At 35.2% G+C, this 14453-nt stretch overlaps 18 non-coding genes across 18 annotated transcripts; all 18 read right to left on the reverse strand.

Annotated features, from left to right (window-relative positions):
* Positions 1-31: 31 nt before the first annotated feature.
* trnak-uuu (transfer RNA lysine (anticodon UUU)) lies at positions 32-104 on the reverse strand. The gene has a single exon. It is a non-coding gene; the product is annotated as a tRNA-Lys (tRNA).
* Positions 105-1642: 1538 nt separating this feature from the next.
* On the reverse strand, positions 1643-1715 carry trnak-uuu (transfer RNA lysine (anticodon UUU)). Its single transcript has one exon. It is a non-coding gene; the product is annotated as a tRNA-Lys (tRNA).
* A 746-nt stretch (positions 1716-2461) lies between these two features.
* On the reverse strand, positions 2462-2534 carry trnak-uuu (transfer RNA lysine (anticodon UUU)). The gene has a single exon. It is a non-coding gene; the product is annotated as a tRNA-Lys (tRNA).
* A 289-nt stretch (positions 2535-2823) lies between these two features.
* Positions 2824-2896, reverse strand: trnak-uuu (transfer RNA lysine (anticodon UUU)). The gene has a single exon. It is a non-coding gene; the product is annotated as a tRNA-Lys (tRNA).
* A 738-nt stretch (positions 2897-3634) lies between these two features.
* On the reverse strand, positions 3635-3707 carry trnak-uuu (transfer RNA lysine (anticodon UUU)). The gene has a single exon. It is a non-coding gene; the product is annotated as a tRNA-Lys (tRNA).
* A 313-nt stretch (positions 3708-4020) lies between these two features.
* Positions 4021-4093, reverse strand: trnak-uuu (transfer RNA lysine (anticodon UUU)). Its single transcript has one exon. It is a non-coding gene; the product is annotated as a tRNA-Lys (tRNA).
* Positions 4094-4823: 730 nt separating this feature from the next.
* Positions 4824-4896, reverse strand: trnak-uuu (transfer RNA lysine (anticodon UUU)). Its single transcript has one exon. It is a non-coding gene; the product is annotated as a tRNA-Lys (tRNA).
* A 293-nt stretch (positions 4897-5189) lies between these two features.
* On the reverse strand, positions 5190-5262 carry trnak-uuu (transfer RNA lysine (anticodon UUU)). The gene has a single exon. It is a non-coding gene; the product is annotated as a tRNA-Lys (tRNA).
* Positions 5263-5988: 726 nt separating this feature from the next.
* Positions 5989-6061, reverse strand: trnak-uuu (transfer RNA lysine (anticodon UUU)). The gene has a single exon. It is a non-coding gene; the product is annotated as a tRNA-Lys (tRNA).
* A 522-nt stretch (positions 6062-6583) lies between these two features.
* Positions 6584-6656, reverse strand: trnak-uuu (transfer RNA lysine (anticodon UUU)). Its single transcript has one exon. It is a non-coding gene; the product is annotated as a tRNA-Lys (tRNA).
* Positions 6657-6949: 293 nt separating this feature from the next.
* On the reverse strand, positions 6950-7022 carry trnak-uuu (transfer RNA lysine (anticodon UUU)). Its single transcript has one exon. It is a non-coding gene; the product is annotated as a tRNA-Lys (tRNA).
* A 702-nt stretch (positions 7023-7724) lies between these two features.
* trnak-uuu (transfer RNA lysine (anticodon UUU)) lies at positions 7725-7797 on the reverse strand. Its single transcript has one exon. It is a non-coding gene; the product is annotated as a tRNA-Lys (tRNA).
* Positions 7798-8731: 934 nt separating this feature from the next.
* On the reverse strand, positions 8732-8804 carry trnak-uuu (transfer RNA lysine (anticodon UUU)). Its single transcript has one exon. It is a non-coding gene; the product is annotated as a tRNA-Lys (tRNA).
* Positions 8805-9542: 738 nt separating this feature from the next.
* trnak-uuu (transfer RNA lysine (anticodon UUU)) lies at positions 9543-9615 on the reverse strand. Its single transcript has one exon. It is a non-coding gene; the product is annotated as a tRNA-Lys (tRNA).
* Positions 9616-10092: 477 nt separating this feature from the next.
* trnak-uuu (transfer RNA lysine (anticodon UUU)) lies at positions 10093-10165 on the reverse strand. Its single transcript has one exon. It is a non-coding gene; the product is annotated as a tRNA-Lys (tRNA).
* Positions 10166-11675: 1510 nt separating this feature from the next.
* Positions 11676-11748, reverse strand: trnak-uuu (transfer RNA lysine (anticodon UUU)). The gene has a single exon. It is a non-coding gene; the product is annotated as a tRNA-Lys (tRNA).
* Positions 11749-13567: 1819 nt separating this feature from the next.
* trnak-uuu (transfer RNA lysine (anticodon UUU)) lies at positions 13568-13640 on the reverse strand. Its single transcript has one exon. It is a non-coding gene; the product is annotated as a tRNA-Lys (tRNA).
* A 709-nt stretch (positions 13641-14349) lies between these two features.
* Positions 14350-14422, reverse strand: trnak-uuu (transfer RNA lysine (anticodon UUU)). Its single transcript has one exon. It is a non-coding gene; the product is annotated as a tRNA-Lys (tRNA).
* Between the last annotated feature and the right edge of the window lie 31 nt (positions 14423-14453).

Below are 14453 nucleotides of genomic sequence, written 5' to 3' on the forward strand. Positions count from 1 at the left end.
ACAAAGTGGGGAAGGTTAAAAAAGATAGCCTCGCCCAAACAAGGACTTGAACCCTGGACCCTCAGATTAAAAGTCTGATGCTCTACCGACTGAGCTATCCGGGCTCATTAAATAAAAATGCTTACTTGGGCAGAAAAAAAGATATACAGAAAGAATAAAAAAAGAAAAAAAAGAAAAGAAAAAGAAAGAAAGAAAGAAAGAAAGAAAGAAAAAAAGAAAGAAAGAAAGAAAGAAAGAAAGAAAGAAAGAAAGAAAGAAAAAGAAAAAGATAAAGAAAGAAAAAATCAAATAGCTCAACATTCTGGGTCGTCTAGTGGTTAGCATTCGGTGCTCTAACCTCTGTGGCCTGGTTTGATTCAGTTCCAGGGAAGGGTTTTTTTTTTGCATTTTTTCCAAAATTGGGAAAGGGTAAAAAAGAAAGAAAGAAAGAAAGAAAGAAAGAAAGAAAGAAAGAAAGAAAGAAAAAGAAAAAGATAAAGACAGAAAAAATCAAACAGCTCAACATTCCTGGTCGTCTAGTGGTTAGCATTCGGTGCTCTGACCGCTGTGGACTGGATTGATTCACTTCCAGGGAAGGTTTTTTTTTTGCATTTTTTCCATAATTGGGAAAGGGTAAAAAAGAAAGAAAGAAAGAAAGAAAGAAAGAAAGAAAGAAAGAAAGAAAGAAAGAAAGAAAGAAAGAAAAAGAAAAAGAAAAAGATAAAGAAAGAAAAAATCAAATAGCTCAACATTCCGGGTCGTCTAGTGGTTAGCATTCGGTGCTCTAACCTCTGTGGCCTGGTTTGATTCACTTCCAGGGAAGGGTTTTTTTTTTTGCATTTTTTCCAAAATTGGGAAAGGGTAAAAAAGAAAGAAAGAAAGAAAGAAAGAAAGAAAGAAAGAAAGAAAGAAAGAAAGAAAGAAAAAGATAAAGAAAGAAAAAATCAAACAGCTCAACATTCCTGGTTGTCTAGTGGTTAGCATTCGGTGCTCTGACCGCTGTGGACTGGTTTGATTCACTTCCAGGGAAGGTTTTTTTTTTGCATTTTCTCCAACAAAGTGGGGAAGGTTAAAAAAAATAGCCTCGCCCAAACAGGGACTTGAACCCTGGACCCGAACCCTGGACCCTCAGATTAAAAGTCTGATGCTCTACCGACTGAGCTATCCGGGCTCATTAAATAAAAACGCTTACTTGGGCAGAAAAAAAGATATACAGAAAGAATAAAAAAAGAAAAAAAGAAAAGAAAGAAAGAAAGAAAGAAAGAAAGAAAAAGAAAAAGATAAAGAAAGAAAAAATCAAATAGCTCAACATTCCTGGTCGTCTAGTGGTTAGCATTCGGTGCTCTGACCGCTGTGGACTGGATTGATTCACTTCCAGGGAAGGTTTTTTTTTTGCATTTTTTCCATAATTGGGAAAGGGTAAAAAAGAAAGAAAGAAAGAAAGAAAGAAAGAAAGAAAGAAAGAAAGAAAGAAAGAAAGAAAGAAAGAAAGAAAAAGAAAAAGATAAAGAAAGAAAAAATCAAATAGCTCAACATTCCGGGTCGTCTAGTGGTTAGCATTCGGTGCTCTAACCTCTGTGGCCTGGTTTGATTCAGTTCCAGGGAAGGGTTTTTTTTTTTGCATTTTCTCCAACAAAGTGGGGAAGGTTAAAAAAGATAGCCTCGCCCAAACAGGGACTTGAACCCTGGACCCTCAGATTAAAAGTCTGATGCTCTACCGACTGAGCTATACGGGCTCATTAAATAAAAATGCTTACTTGGGCAGAAAAAAAGATATACAGAAAGAATAAAAAAAGAAAAAAAAGAAAAGAAAAAGAAAGAAAGAAAGAAAGAAAGAAAGAAAGAAAGAAAGAAAGAAAGAAAGAAAGAAAAAGAAAAAGATAAAGAAAGAAAAAATCAAATAGCTCAACATTCTGGGTCGTCTAGTGGTTAGCATTCGGTGCTCTAACCTCTGTGGCCTGGTTTGATTCAGTTCCAGGGAAGGGTTTTTTTTTTGCATTTTTTCCAAAATTGGGAAAGGGTAAAAAAGAAAGAAAGAAAGAAAGAAAGAAAGAAAGAAAGAAAGAAAGAAAGAAAAAGAAAAAGATAAAGACAGAAAAAATCAAACAGCTCAACATTCCTGGTCGTCTAGTGGTTAGCATTCGGTGCTCTGACCGCTGTGGACTGGATTGATTCACTTCCAGGGAAGGTTTTTTTTTTGCATTTTTTCCATAATTGGGAAAGGGTAAAAAAGAAAGAAAGAAAGAAAGAAAGAAAGAAAGAAAGAAAGAAAGAAAGAAAGAAAGAAAGAAAGAAAGAAAGAAAGAAAGAAAGAAAAAGAAAAAGATAAAGAAAGAAAAAATCAAACAGCTCAACATTCCTGGTTGTCTAGTGGTTAGCATTCGGTGCTCTGACCGCTGTGGACTGGTTTGATTCACTTCCAGGGAAGGTTTTTTTTTTGCATTTTCTCCAACAAAGTGGGGAAGGTTAAAAAAAATAGCCTCGCCCAAACAGGGACTTGATCCCTGGACCCTCAGATTAAAAGTCTGATGCTCTACCGACTGAGCTATCCGGGCTCATTAAATAAAAATGCTTACTTGGGCAGAAAAAAAGATATACAGAAAGAATAAAAAAAGAAAAAAAAGAAAAGAAAGAAAGAAAGAAAGAAAGAAAGAAAGAAAGAAAGAAAGAAAGAAAAAGAAAAAGATAAAGAAAGAAAAAATCAAATAGCTCAACATTCCGGGTCGTCTAGTGGTTAGCATTCGGTGCTCTAACCTCTGTGGCCTGGTTTGATTCAGTTCCAGGGAAGGGTTTTTTTTTTTGCATTTTCTCCAACAAAGTGGGGAAGGTTAAAAAAGATAGCCTCGCCCAAACAGGGACTTGAACCCTGGACCCTCAGATTAAAAGTCTGATGCTCTACCGACTGAGCTATACGGGCTCATTAAATAAAAATGCTTACTTGGGCAGAAAAAAAGATATACAGAAAGAATAAAAAAAGAAAAAAAAGAAAAGAAAAAGAAAGAAAGAAAGAAAGAAAGAAAGAAAGAAAGAAAGAAAGAAAGAAAGAAAGAAAGAAAAAGAAAAAGATAAAGAAAGAAAAAATCAAATAGCTCAACATTCTGGGTCGTCTAGTGGTTAGCATTCGGTGCTCTAACCTCTGTGGCCTGGTTTGATTCAGTTCCAGGGAAGGGTTTTTTTTTTGCATTTTTTCCAAAATTGGGAAAGGGTAAAAAAGAAAGAAAGAAAGAAAGAAAGAAAGAAAGAAAGAAAGAAAGAAAGAAAAAGAAAAAGATAAAGACAGAAAAAATCAAACAGCTCAACATTCCTGGTCGTCTAGTGGTTAGCATTCGGTGCTCTGACCGCTGTGGACTGGATTGATTCACTTCCAGGGAAGGTTTTTTTTTTGCATTTTTTCCATAATTGGGAAAGGGTAAAAAAGAAAGAAAGAAAGAAAGAAAGAAAGAAAGAAAGAAAGAAAGAAAGAAAGAAAGAAAGAAAGAAAGAAAGAAAAAGAAAAAGATAAAGAAAGAAAAAATCAAACAGCTCAACATTCCTGGTTGTCTAGTGGTTAGCATTCGGTGCTCTGACCGCTGTGGACTGGTTTGATTCACTTCCAGGGAAGGTTTTTTTTTTGCATTTTCTCCAACAAAGTGGGGAAGGTTAAAAAAGATAGCCTCGCCCAAACAGGGACTTGAACCCTGGACCCTCAGATTAAAAGTCTGATGCTCTACCGACTGAGCTATCCGGGCTCATTAAATAAAAATGCTTACTTGGGCAGAAAAAAAGATATACAGAAAGAATAAAAAAAGAAAAAAAAGAAAAGAAAGAAAGAAAGAAAGAAAGAAAGAAAGAAAGAAAGAAAGAAAGAAAGAAAGAAAGAAAGAAAGAAAGAAAAAGAAAAAGATAAAGAAAGAAAAAATCAAATAGCTCAACATTCCGGGTCGTCTAGTGGTTAGCATTCGGTGCTCTAACCTCTGTGGCCTGGTTTGATTCAGTTCCAGGGAAGGGTTTTTTTTTTTGCATTTTCTCCAACAAAGTGGGGAAGGTTAAAAAAGATAGCCTCGCCCAAACAGGGACTTGAACCCTGGACCCTCAGATTAAAAGTCTGATGCTCTACCGACTGAGCTATACGGGCTCATTAAATAAAAATGCTTACTTGGGCAGAAAAAAAGATATACAGAAAGAATAAAAAAAGAAAAAAAAGAAAAGAAAAAGAAAGAAAGAAAGAAAGAAAGAAAGAAAGAAAGAAAGAAAGAAAGAAAGAAAGAAAGAAAGAAAGAAAAAGAAAAAGATAAAGAAAGAAAAAATCAAATAGCTCAACATTCTGGGTCGTCTAGTGGTTAGCATTCGGTGCTCTAACCTCTGTGGCCTGGTTTGATTCAGTTCCAGGGAAGGGTTTTTTTTTTGCATTTTTTCCAAAATTGGGAAAGGGTAAAAAAGAAAGAAAGAAAGAAAGAAAGAAAGAAAGAAAGAAAGAAAGAAAAAGAAAAAGATAAAGACAGAAAAAATCAAACAGCTCAACATTCCTGGTCGTCTAGTGGTTAGCATTCGGTGCTCTGACCGCTGTGGACTGGATTGATTCACTTCCAGGGAAGGTTTTTTTTTTGCATTTTTTCCATAATTGGGAAAGGGTAAAAAAGAAAGAAAGAAAGAAAGAAAGAAAGAAAGAAAGAAAGAAAGAAAGAAAGAAAGAAAGAAAAAGAAAAAGATAAAGAAAGAAAAAATCAAACAGCTCAACATTCCTGGTTGTCTAGTGGTTAGCATTCGGTGCTCTGACCGCTGTGGACTGGTTTGATTCACTTCCAGGGAAGGTTTTTTTTTTGCATTTTCTCCAACAAAGTGGGGAAGGTTAAAAAAAATAGCCTCGCCCAAACAGGGACTTGATCCCTGGACCCTCAGATTAAAAGTCTGATGCTCTACCGACTGAGCTATCCGGGCTCATTAAATAAAAATGCTTACTTGGGCAGAAAAAAAGATATACAGAAAGAATAAAAAAAGAAAAAAAAGAAAAGAAAGAAAGAAAGAAAGAAAGAAAGAAAGAAAGAAAGAAAGAAAGAAAGAAAAAGAAAAAGATAAAGAAAGAAAAAATCAAATAGCTCAACATTCCGGGTCGTCTAGTGGTTAGCATTCGGTGCTCTAACCTCTGTGGCCTGGTTTGATTCAGTTCCAGGGAAGGGTTTTTTTTTTTGCATTTTCTCCAACAAAGTGGGGAAGGTTAAAAAAGATAGCCTCGCCCAAACAGGGACTTGAACCCTGGACCCTCAGATTAAAAGTCTGATGCTCTACCGACTGAGCTATACGGGCTCATTAAATAAAAATGCTTACTTGGGCAGAAAAAAAGATATACAGAAAGAATAAAAAAAGAAAAAAAAGAAAAGAAAAAGAAAGAAAGAAAGAAAGAAAGAAAGAAAGAAAGAAAGAAAGAAAGAAAGAAAGAAAAAGAAAAAGATAAAGAAAGAAAAAATCAAATAGCTCAACATTCTGGGTCGTCTAGTGGTTAGCATTCGGTGCTCTAACCTCTGTGGCCTGGTTTGATTCAGTTCCAGGGAAGGGTTTTTTTTTTGCATTTTTTCCAAAATTGGGAAAGGGTAAAAAAGAAAGAAAGAAAGAAAGAAAGAAAGAAAGAAAGAAAGAAAGAAAAAGAAAAAGATAAAGACAGAAAAAATCAAACAGCTCAACATTCCTGGTCGTCTAGTGGTTAGCATTCGGTGCTCTGACCGCTGTGGACTGGATTGATTCACTTCCAGGGAAGGTTTTTTTTTTGCATTTTTTCCATAATTGGGAAAGGGTAAAAAAGAAAGAAAGAAAGAAAGAAAGAAAGAAAGAAAGAAAGAAAGAAAGAAAGAAAGAAAGAAAGAAAGAAAAAGAAAAAGATAAAGAAAGAAAAAATCAAACAGCTCAACATTCCTGGTTGTCTAGTGGTTAGCATTCGGTGCTCTGACCGCTGTGGACTGGTTTGATTCACTTCCAGGGAAGGTTTTTTTTTTGCATTTTCTCCAACAAAGTGGGGAAGGTTAAAAAAGATAGCCTCGCCCAAACAGGGACTTGAACCCTGGACCCTCAGATTAAAAGTCTGATGCTCTACCGACTGAGCTATCCGGGCTCATTAAATAAAAATGCTTACTTGGGCAGAAAAAAAGATATACAGAAAGAATAAAAAAAGAAAAAAAAGAAAAGAAAGAAAGAAAGAAAAAAAGAAAGAAAGAAAGAAAGAAAGAAAGAAAGAAAGAAAGAAAAAGAAAAAGATAAAGAAAGAAAAAATCAAATAGCTCAACATTCTGGGTCGTCTAGTGGTTAGCATTCGGTGCTCTAACCTCTGTGGCCTGGTTTGATTCAGTTCCAGGGAAGGGTTTTTTTTTTGCATTTTTTCCAAAATTGGGAAAGGGTAAAAAAGAAAGAAAGAAAGAAAGAAAGAAAGAAAGAAAGAAAGAAAGAAAGAAAGAAAGAAAGAAAGAAAGAAAGAAAAAGATAAAGAAAGAAAAAATCAAACAGCTCAACATTCCTGGTTGTCTAGTGGTTAGCATTCGGTGCTCTGACCGCTGTGGACTGGTTTGATTCACTTCCAGGGAAGGTTTTTTTTTTGCATTTTCTCCAACAAAGTGGGGAAGGTTAAAAAAAATAGCCTCGCCCAAACAGGGACTTGATCCCTGGACCCTCAGATTAAAAGTCTGATGCTCTACCGACTGAGCTATCCGGGCTCATTAAATAAAAATGCTTACTTGGGCAGAAAAAAAGATATACAGAAAGAATAAAAAAAGAAAAAAAAGAAAAGAAAGAAAGAAAGAAAGAAAGAAAGAAAGAAAGAAAGAAAGAAAGAAAGAAAAAGAAAAAGATAAAGAAAGAAAAAATCAAATAGCTCAACATTCCGGGTCGTCTAGTGGTTAGCATTCGGTGCTCTAACCTCTGTGGCCTGGTTTGATTCAGTTCCAGGGAAGGGTTTTTTTTTTTGCATTTTCTCCAACAAAGTGGGGAAGGTTAAAAAAGATAGCCTCGCCCAAACAGGGACTTGAACCCTGGACCCTCAGATTAAAAGTCTGATGCTCTACCGACTGAGCTATACGGGCTCATTAAATAAAAATGCTTACTTGGGCAGAAAAAAAGATATACAGAAAGAATAAAAAAAGAAAAAAAAGAAAAGAAAAAGAAAGAAAGAAAGAAAGAAAGAAAGAAAGAAAGAAAGAAAGAAAGAAAGAAAAAGAAAAAGATAAAGAAAGAAAAAATCAAATAGCTCAACATTCTGGGTCGTCTAGTGGTTAGCATTCGGTGCTCTAACCTCTGTGGCCTGGTTTGATTCAGTTCCAGGGAAGGGTTTTTTTTTTGCATTTTTTCCAAAATTGGGAAAGGGTAAAAAAGAAAGAAAGAAAGAAAGAAAGAAAGAAAGAAAGAAAGAAAGAAAAAGAAAAAGATAAAGACAGAAAAAATCAAACAGCTCAACATTCCTGGTCGTCTAGTGGTTAGCATTCGGTGCTCTGACCGCTGTGGACTGGATTGATTCACTTCCAGGGAAGGTTTTTTTTTTGCATTTTTTCCATAATTGGGAAAGGGTAAAAAAGAAAGAAAGAAAGAAAGAAAGAAAGAAAGAAAGAAAGAAAGAAAGAAAAAGAAAAAGATAAAGAAAGAAAAAATCAAACAGCTCAACATTCCTGGTTGTCTAGTGGTTAGCATTCGGTGCTCTGACCGCTGTGGACTGGTTTGATTCACTTCCAGGGAAGGTTTTTTTTTTGCATTTTCTCCAACAAAGTGGGGAAGGTTAAAAAAGATAGCCTCGCCCAAACAGGGACTTGAACCCTGGACCCTCAGATTAAAAGTCTGATGCTCTACCGACTGAGCTATCCGGGCTCATTAAATAAAAATGCTTACTTGGGCAGAAAAAAAGATATACAGAAAGAATAAAAAAAGAAAAAAAAGAAAAGAAAGAAAGAAAGAAAAAAAGAAAGAAAGAAAGAAAGAAAGAAAGAAAGAAAGAAAAAGAAAAAGATAAAGAAAGAAAAAATCAAATAGCTCAACATTCTGGGTCGTCTAGTGGTTAGCATTCGGTGCTCTAACCTCTGTGGCCTGGTTTGATTCAGTTCCAGGGAAGGGTTTTTTTTTTGCATTTTTTCCAAAATTGGGAAAGGGTAAAAAAGAAAGAAAGAAAGAAAGAAAGAAAGAAAGAAAGAAAGAAAGAAAGAAAGAAAGAAAAAGAAAAAGATAAAGACAGAAAAAATCAAACAGCTCAACATTCCTGGTCGTCTAGTGGTTAGCATTCGGTGCTCTGACCGCTGTGGACTGGATTGATTCACTTCCAGGGAAGGTTTTTTTTTTGCATTTTTTCCATAATTGGGAAAGGGTAAAAAAGAAAGAAAGAAAGAAAGAAAGAAAGAAAGAAAGAAAGAAAGAAAGAAAGAAAGAAAGAAAGAAAGAAAAAGAAAAAGATAAAGAAAGAAAAAATCAAATAGCTCAACATTCCCGGTTGTCTAGTGGTTAGCATTCGGTGCTCTAACCTCTGTGGCCTGGTTTGATTCAGTTCCAGGGAAGGGTTTTTTTTTTTGCATTTTTTCCAAAATTGGGAAAGGGTAAAAAAGAAAGAAAGAAAGAAAGAAAGAAAGAAAGAAAGAAAGAAAGAAAAAGAAAAAGATAAAGAAAGAAAAAATCAAACAGCTCAACATTCCTGGTTGTCTAGTGGTTAGCATTCGGTGCTCTGACCGCTGTGGACTGGTTTGATTCACTTCCAGGGAAGGTTTTTTTTTTGCATTTTCTCCAACAAAGTGGGGAAGGTTAAAAAAGATAGCCTCGCCCAAACAGGGACTTGAACCCTGGACCCTCAGATTAAAAGTCTGATGCTCTACCGACTGAGCTATCCGGGCTCATTAAATAAAAATGCTTACTTGGGCAGAAAAAAAGATATACAGAAAGAATAAAAAAAGAAAAAAAAGAAAAGAAAGAAAGAAAGAAAGAAAGAAAGAAAGAAAGAAAGAAAGAAAGAAAGAAAGAAAGAAAGAAAAAGAAAAAGATAAAGAAAGAAAAAATCAAATAGCTCAACATTCTGGGTCGTCTAGTGGTTAGCATTCGGTGCTCTAACCTCTGTGGCCTGGTTTGATTCAGTTCCAGGGAAGGGTTTTTTTTTTGCATTTTTTCCAAAATTGGGAAAGGGTAAAAAAGAAAGAAAGAAAGAAAGAAAGAAAGAAAGAAAGAAAGAAAGAAAGAAAGAAAGAAAGAAAAAGAAAAAGATAAAGACAGAAAAAATCAAACAGCTCAACATTCCTGGTCGTCTAGTGGTTAGCATTCGGTGCTCTGACCGCTGTGGACTGGATTGATTCACTTCCAGGGAAGGTTTTTTTTTTGCATTTTTTCCATAATTGGGAAAGGGTAAAAAAGAAAGAAAGAAAGAAAGAAAGAAAGAAAGAAAGAAAGAAAGAAAGAAAGAAAGAAAGAAAAAGAAAAAGATAAAGAAAGAAAAAATCAAATAGCTCAACATTCCCGGTTGTCTAGTGGTTAGCATTCGGTGCTCTAACCTCTGTGGCCTGGTTTGATTCAGTTCCAGGGAAGGGTTTTTTTTTTTGCATTTTCTCCAACAAAGTGGGGAAGGTTAAAAAAGATAGCCTCGCCCAAACAGGGACTTGAACCCTGGACCCTCAGATTAAAAGTCTGATGCTCTACCGACTGAGCTATCCGGGCTCATTAAATAAAAATGCTTACTTGGGCAGAAAAAAAGATATACAGAAAGAATAAAAAAAGAAAAAAAAGAAAAGAAAAAGAAAGAAAGAAAGAAAGAAAGAAAGAAAGAAAGAAAGAAAGAAAGAAAGAAAAAGAAAAAGATAAAGAAAGAAAAAATCAAATAGCTCAACATTCTGGGTCGTCTAGTGGTTAGCATTCGGTGCTCTAACCTCTGTGATTCAGTTCCAGGGAAGGGTTTTTTTTTTTGCATTTTTTCCAAAATTGGGAAAGGGTAAAAAAGAAAGAAAGAAAGAAAGAAAGAAAGAAAGAAAAAGAAAAAGATAAAGAAAGAAAAAATCAAACAGCTCAACATTCCTGGTTGTCTAGTGGTTAGCATTCGGTGCTCTGACCGCTGTGGACTGGTTTGATTCACTTCCAGGGAAGGTTTTTTTTTTGCATTTTCTCCAACAAAGTGGGGAAGGTTAAAAAAAATAGCCTCGCCCAAACAGGAACTTGAACCCTGGACCCTCAGATTAAAAGTCTGATGCTCTACCGACTGAGCTATCCGGGCTCATTAAATAAAAACGCTTACTTGGGCAGAAAAAAAGATATACAGAAAGAATAAAAAAAGAAAAAAAAGAAAAGAAAGAAAGAAAGAAAAAAAGAAAGAAAGAAAGAAAGAAAGAAAGAAAGAAAGAAAGAAAAAGAAAAAGAAAAAGATAAAGAAAGAAAAAATCAAATAGCTCAACATTCTGGGTCGTCTAGTGGTTAGCATTCGGTGCTCTGACCGCTGTGGACTGGATTGATTCACTTCCAGGGAAGGTTTTTTTTTTGCATTTTTTCCATAATTGGGAAAGGGTAAAAAAGAAAGAAAGAAAGAAAGAAAGAAAGAAAGAAAGAAAGAAAGAAAGAAAGAAAGAAAGAAAGAGAAAAAGATAAAGAAAGAAAAAATCAAATAGCTCAACATTCCGGGTCGTCTAGTGGTTAGCATTCGGTGCTCTAACCTCTGTGGCCTGGTTTGATTCACTTCCAGGGAAGGGTTTTTTTTTTTGCATTTTTTCCAAAATTGGGAAAGGGTAAAAAAGAAAGAAAGAAAGAAAGAAAGAAAGAAAGAAAGAAAGAAAGAAAAAGATAAAGAAAGAAAAAATCAAACAGCTCAACATTCCTGGTTGTCTAGTGGTTAGCATTCGGTGCTCTGACCGCTGTGGACTGGTTTGATTCACTTCCAGGGAAGGTTTTTTTTTTGCATTTTCTCCAACAAAGTGGGGAAGGTTAAAAAAAATAGCCTCGCCCAAACAGGGACTTGAACCCTGGACCCGAACCCTGGACCCTCAGATTAAAAGTCTGATGCTCTACCGACTGAGCTATCCGGGCTCATTAAATAAAAACGCTTACTTGGGCAGAAAAAAAGATATACAGAAAGAATAAAAAAAGAAAAAAAGAAAAGAAAGAAAGAAAGAAAGAAAGAAAGAAAAAGAAAAAGATAAAGAAAGAAAAAATCAAATAGCTCAACATTCCTGGTCGTCTAGTGGTTAGCATTCGGTGCTCTGACCGCTGTGGACTGGATTGATTCACTTCCAGGGAAGGTTTTTTTTTTGCATTTTTTCCATAATTGGGAAAGGGTAAAAAAGAAAGAAAGAAAGAAAGAAAGAAAGAAAGAAAGAAAGAAAGAAAGAAAGAAAGAAAGAAAGAAAGAAAAAGAAAAAGATAAAGAAAGAAAAAATCAAATAGCTCAACATTCCGGGTCGTCTAGTTTTTAGCATTCGGTGCTCTAACCTCTGTGGCCTGGTTTGATTCACTTCCAGGGAAGGGTTTTTTTTTTGCATTTTTTCCAAAATTGGGAAAGGGTAAAAAAGAAAGAAAGAAAGAAAGAAAGAAAGAAAGAAAGAAAGAAAGAAAGAAAGAAAGAAAGAAAAAGAAAAAGATAAAGAAAGAAAAAATTAAACAGCTCAACATTCCTGGTTGTCTAGTGGTTAGCATTCGGTGCTCTGACCGCTGTGGACTGGTTTGATTCACTTCCAGGGAAGGTTTTTTTTTTGCATTTTCTCCAACAAAGTGGGGAAGGTTAAAAAAAATAGCCTCGCCCAAAGAGGGACTTGAACCCTGGACCCTCAGATTAAAAGTCTGATGCTCTACCGACTGAGCTATCCGGGCTTATAAAATAAAAACGCTTACTTGGGCAGAAAAAAAGATATACAGAAAGAATAAAAAAAGAAAAAAAAGAAAAGAAAGAAAGAAAGAAAGAAAGAAAGAAAGAAAGAAAGAAAGAAAAAGAAAAAGATAAAGAAAGAAAAAATCAAATAGCTCAACATTCTGGGTCGTCTAGTGGTTAGCATTCGGTGCTCTAACCTCTGTGGCCTGGTTTGATTCAGTTCCAGGGAAGGGTTTTTTTTTTGCATTTTTCCAAAATTGGGAAAGGGTAAAAAAGAAAGAAAGAAAGAAAGAAAGAAAGAAAGAAAGAAAGAAAGAAAAAGAAAAAGTAAAAGAAAGAAAAAATCAAACAGCTCAACATTCCTGGTCGTCTAGTGGTTAGCATTCGGTGCTCTGACCGCTGTGGACTGGATTGATTCACTTCCAGGGAAGGTTTTTTTTTTGCATTTTTTCCATAATTGGGAAAGGGTAAAAAAGAAAGAAAGAAAGAAAGAAAGAAAGAAAGAAAGAAAGAAAGAAAGAAAGAAAGAAAGAAAGAAAGAAAGAAAGAAAGAAAGAAAAAGAAAAAGATAAAGAAAGAAAAAATCAAATAGCTCAACATTCTGGGTCGTCTAGTGGTTAGCATTCGGTGCTCTAACCTCTGTGGCCTGGTTTGATTCAGTTCCAGGGAAGGGTTTTTTTTTTGCATTTTTCCAAAATTGGGAAAGGGTAAAAAAGAAAGAAAGAAAGAAAGAAAGAAAGAAAGAAAGAAAGAAAGAAAGAAAGAAAGAAAAAGAAAAAGATAAAGAAAGAAAAAATCAAATAGCTCAACATTCCAGGTCGTCTAGTGGTTAGCATTCGGTGCTCTAACCTCTGTGGCCTGGTTTGATTCACTTCCAGGGAAGGGTTTTTTTTTTGCATTTTTTCCAAAATTGGGAAAGGGTAAAAAAGAAAGAAAGAAAGAAAGAAAGAAAGAAAGAAAGAAAGAAAGAAAGAAAGAAAGAAAGAAAGAAAGAAAGAAAGATAAAGAAAGAAAAAATCAAATAGCTCAACATTCTGGGTCGTCTAGTGGTTAGCATTCGGTGCTCTAACCTCTGTGGCCTGGTTTGATTCAGTTCCAGGGAAGGGTTTTTTTTTTGCATTTTTTCCAAAATTGGGAAAGGGTAAAAAAGAAAGAAAGAAAGAAAGAAAGAAAGAAAGAAAGAAAGAAAGAAAGAAAGAAAGAAAGAAAGAAAGAAAGAAAGAAAGAAAAAGAAAAAGATAAAGAAAGAAAAAATCAAATAGCTCAACATTCCAGGTCGTCTAGTGGTTAGCATTCGGTGCTCTAACCTCTGTGGCCTGGTTTGATTCACTTCCAGGGAAGGGTTTTTTTTTTGCATTTTTTCCAAAATTGGGAAAGGGTAAAAAAGAAAGAAAGAAAGAAAGAAAGAAAGAAAGAAAGAAAGAAAGAAAGAAAGAAAGAAAAAGAAAAAGATAAAGAAAGAAAAAATCAAATAGCTCAACATTCCGGGTCGTCTAGTTTTTAGCATTCGGTGCTCTAACCTCTGTGGCCTGGTTTGATTCACTTCCAGGGAAGGGTTTTTTTTTTGCATTTTTTCCAAAATTGGGAAAGGGTAAAAAAGAAAGAAAGAAAGAAAGAAAGAAAGAAAGAAAGAAAGAAAGAAAGAAAGAAAGAAAAAGAAAAAGATAAAGAAAGAAAAAATTAAACAGCTCAACATTCCTGGTTGTCTAGTGGTTAGCATTCGGTGCTCTGACCGCTGTGGACTGGTTTGATTCACTTCCAGGGAAGGTTTTTTTTTTGCATTTTCTCCAACAAAGTGGGGAAGGTTAAAAAAAATAGCCTCGCCCAAAGAGGGACTTGAACCCTGGACCCTCAGATTAAAAGTCTGATGCTCTACCGACTGAGCTATCCGGGCTTATAAAATAAAAACGCTTACTTGGGCAGAAAAAAAGATATACAGAAAGAATAAAAAAAGAAAAAAAAGAAAAGAAAGAAAGAAAGAAAGAAAGAAAGAAAGAAAGAAAGAAAGAAAGAAAGAAAAAGAAAAAGATAAAGAAAGAAAAAATCAAATAGCTCAACATTCTGGGTCGTCTAGTGGTTAGCATTCGGTGCTCTAACCTCTGTGGCCTGGTTTGATTCACTTCCAGGGAAGGGTTTTTTTTTTGCATTTTTTCCAAAATTGGGAAAGGGTAAAAAAGAAAGAAAGAAAGAAAGAAAGAAAGAAAGAAAGAAAGAAAGAAAGAAAGAAAGAAAGAAAAAGAAAAAGATAAAGAAAGAAAAAATCAAATAGCTCAACATTCCGGGTCGTCTAGTTTTTAGCATTCGGTGCTCTAACCTCTGTGGCCTGGTTTGATTCACTTCCAGGGAAGGGTTTTTTTTTTGCATTTTTTCCAAAATTGGGAAAGGGTAAAAAAGAAAGAAAGAAAGAAAGAAAGAAAGAAAGAAAGAAAGAAAGAAAAAGAAAAAGATAAAGAAAGAAAAAATTAAACAGCTCAACATTCCTGGTTGTCTAGTGGTTAGCATTCGGTGCTCTGACCGCTGTGGACTGGTTTGATTCACTTCCAGGGAAGGTTTTTTTTTTGCATTTTCTCCAACAAAGTGGGGAAGGTTAAAAAAAATAGCCTCGCCCAAAGAGGGACTTGAACCCTGGACCCTCAGATTAAAAGTCTGATGCTCTACCGACTGAGCTATCCGGGCTTATAAAATAAAAACGCTTACTTGGGCAGAA

Source organism: Acipenser ruthenus, chromosome 23, assembly GCF_902713425.1.
Source record: "Acipenser ruthenus chromosome 23, fAciRut3.2 maternal haplotype, whole genome shotgun sequence".
Taxonomy (NCBI): domain Eukaryota; kingdom Metazoa; phylum Chordata; class Actinopteri; order Acipenseriformes; family Acipenseridae; genus Acipenser; species Acipenser ruthenus.